This window comes from Engraulis encrasicolus, unplaced genomic scaffold (genome assembly GCF_034702125.1).
Source record: "Engraulis encrasicolus isolate BLACKSEA-1 unplaced genomic scaffold, IST_EnEncr_1.0 scaffold_90_np1212, whole genome shotgun sequence".
Lineage (NCBI taxonomy): Eukaryota > Metazoa > Chordata > Actinopteri > Clupeiformes > Engraulidae > Engraulis > Engraulis encrasicolus.
Window position 1 is genome coordinate 84,925 of NW_026946258.1, and position 3,263 is coordinate 88,187.

The 3,263-nt window shown below is 49.5% G+C and overlaps 1 long non-coding RNA gene across 1 annotated transcript; it reads left to right on the forward strand.

The window, feature by feature from the left end:
- The first annotated feature begins 2,128 nt into the window (after positions 1 to 2,128).
- LOC134444995 (uncharacterized) lies at positions 2,129 to 2,831 on the forward strand. Its single transcript, XR_010034153.1, has 3 exons — positions 2,129 to 2,249; positions 2,337 to 2,404; positions 2,491 to 2,831. It is a non-coding gene; the product is annotated as an uncharacterized LOC134444995 (long non-coding RNA).
- The last annotated feature ends 432 nt before the right edge of the window (positions 2,832 to 3,263 follow it).

Here is a 3,263-nt window from a genome sequence, read left to right on the forward strand (position 1 = left end):
CATCTGCTCGCCTCTAGGCCCAACGAGATCGTAGCCATAGACTTCACCCTGTTGGAACCAGCTCAGAACGGGATGGAAAATGCTCTGGTTATGACTGATGTTTTCAGTAAGTACACTCAGGTCGTGCCCACGAGGGATCAGCGTGCTTGCACTGTGGCCCAGGTACTACTGAATGAATGGTTCTATCGCTTCGGGGTTCCTGGCCGCATTCATTCGGACCAGGGCCGCTGCTTTGAAAGCAGCCTGATCCAACAACTGTGTTCCTTGTATGGGATCTCCAAGTCCCGCACCACCCCATACCACCCGGCTGGTAACGGGCAGTGTGAGCGCTTTAACAGAACTCTTCACAACCTGCTGCGCACCCTGCCCGTGACACGGAAACGTGATTGGACTGCTTGTCTTCCCCAGGTCCTTTATTGTTATAACACCACGCCTCATCAGGCCACCGGGGAGTCCCCGTTTCTTTTGATGTTTGGCCGTGAGCCCACCCTGCCAGTGGACTTTCTGTTGGGCAGGGTCCAGGATCCTGTACCTGGGACCGTACACGATTGGATGATCGAGCATCAGACAAGACTCAGGCTCGCTTTCGAAGGGGCAAAAGAGCGCTTGACCATGGCTGCTAATCGCCGGAAAGAGCAACATGATCAACGAGTTCGTGAGGCCCCATTGCAAGTTGGACAATTGGTTTATCTCCGAGACCATAGTGCCCGTGGGCGGCATAAGATTCAAGACATTTGGAGCTCTGTGGTGTACCAAGTGCTTAAAGCACCAGACCAGGGTGGGGCTGTCTACACCATTGCCCCACAAGACAACTTGCAGAAGGTGCGGACTGTTCATAGGGACTCATTGAAGGCACAAATTCCTTGCGCCTTTTCTGCACCCCTGGATAGGCCTCCGATGGCTTCAGCTGCTGGTACACCCGAGGAGGATCCCCCGAGTGAGGAAGATTTCTTGTTGTTGTCTTCTGAGGCAGCTCCACTTCACCCTACGCCGAACCCCGGCACTCCTCCCGACAGGGCCCCTGTGGTCTCAGGTGGGGCTACCCCTCAGGAGGATATCTTGTCGCTCTCTCCAGGTGAAGCTTCAGGTTCCCCGGAGCTGTGCTCTGATGACCGCTCTGTGGTGCCGCAGGGACCTCCTGCCTTGGCAGCGGCCCCTCGTTTAAACTCTCCTGTGGCAGGGGAGAGTACTGTGGTGCCGCTTTCTCCAGTGCTGCGCCGGACAACTCGGTGCACCGCGGGTCATCATTCCAACCCCCACCATCTTCCCAAGACTGTAGTGACCCAGGTGGATGAGCAAGCACCCCAGCCGTCAACAAGTAACGCCCCTGTGTGAAAATTGCCCCATTGGTCGGTCGGGGCGACGACTTAAAAAGTGGGGGTAGAATGTAGCGGGTGGAATTGCATTCCATCACCCATCTCCCGAAATTGGCATTGATTGGAGGAGCGGGGTTTGCTTGATTACGGGGCGGACTCCAACTTCCCATAATTAGACTGCAGTGAGACACGGAAGCCCTTTCGCTTCCTTCCGTTCCACCACTGACCGGGGGTTGTGTTGTTGATGTCAGGGAGGACACTCTAGCTGGTGCTTCTCGCTGTAAGTGAGTGCGTTGACTCGTACAGGTAATAATAATAATAATAATAAATTTTATTTTTGAGCGCCTTTCAAGATACCCAAGGACACTTTACAATCAAAACAAATACATAACAGTAGGGAAAGTAAAACAAAGCTTCAGTGAATTAACAATAGGAGAGTAATTAAAATGCAAAAATAAAATAGAAATAAAAGTACAATAAAGATAAATGTTTTCAAGTAAGAAAAAGAAGCAGAATGCATTTGAAAATAAAATAAAATGAGGGGAAAAAAAAAATGATAGTATGTAAAATTAAAAATAAACTGATGATTAAAATAAAGTGGAAGTGCCTGTCACTGAAGTGGAAAAGCAGAAATGAAAAGGTGTGTCTTCAGCTTAGATTTAAAAGTAGATAGTGTGGAACACTGACGAAGAGACAGTGGGAGTGAATTCCAAAGTTTGGGGCCAACAACACTAAATGCCCTGTCGCCCATGGTGCGTAGGAGGTAAGGAGCATTCTTTTCGCTATAGGGCCTTGCATTCGGGGAGGGTTCTTCGATTTGCCTCTAATGTGCGCTCTCCTGTCGTGCAGTCTCTCTCCTGCTGTAATTGCTCGTGGCTCGGCTTGTGGCTGGAGCACTGAAGTCCTCCGAGTAGTGCGCGAAGCGTGTGCAAGGTAGGATAAGTAATCTTTTATTACGCTGACAGTAGGCCGCTTTGTTACCTGTAAATATGGGTCAAACTCTGTCTTAATTATTTTTAGCTTCTGCTACGGAGATCTTTGCGCCATCACGATTCAGATTGAGGCTACGTGCGCAGTATAACCACTCGGTATGTAGCCTATACATGATGCTGGTAATCCCTATTGTTAAAATTGCTGTATCCGTCGGCCTAATTGTTATACCCCATGTTTACAGGGCGGGGAGTGACCAGCAACTAGGGTGACTCCGCGGCATCACAGGCTGCTGCTCTGTTTGGGAACATAGTCCCCTTTTGGGTTACTGCTTTCCACTGGCGCGACAGGTCGTGGGCTACTGTGGTCGGGTTCTATCGACGCAGCGCAGACCCCCAGCACTGCGCACTCTCACCTGCTGACTACCTGCACTCGCGGCAACACCGCTGACCGCATAGGCTATTTTGTGTTTAAGTTTTGATTTGATTTATTTTGTGGTTGCATAGGTGGCAATGTGCAACACCCCTATTTTGTGATTATTTTGTGGACGTGGGGTATTCGTGAGAGGCATACCCCTCACATGTTTCTGCTGCGTTATTTCTGTTGTCTTACCAAATTCAACTGAAGACATTCTGTTTTATTTGTTTTTTTGTTTCTTTTTGTTTTTGTTTTCTATTAGTTGGGTTGATTAATTTTGTTGGACCTGACCTGACTGGGTCTTCTGAGGTCTGTTCCCTCAGATTGCAGCAGCCTAACTGCATTGGGGGGACTGGCTTCTCCAGTCCCAGTGGGTCTCTGTCTGTCTGTCTGTGTGTGTGTGGTGTGTGCGTGTGTGTGGTGTGTCTCTGTGTGTGTGTGAGCGTGTGTGTTCAGTGGTGGTTACTTAACATTGCTCTACTTTATTCTTTCAACCAGGGTGGCTGCACTCCTTCGGCGCAGTGTCTCCTCGAGCAGCATTGACATAGCAAAGTTAAGTAGAGTGGAATGCATTAGTCTGTACTAAAATTGACATAGCCT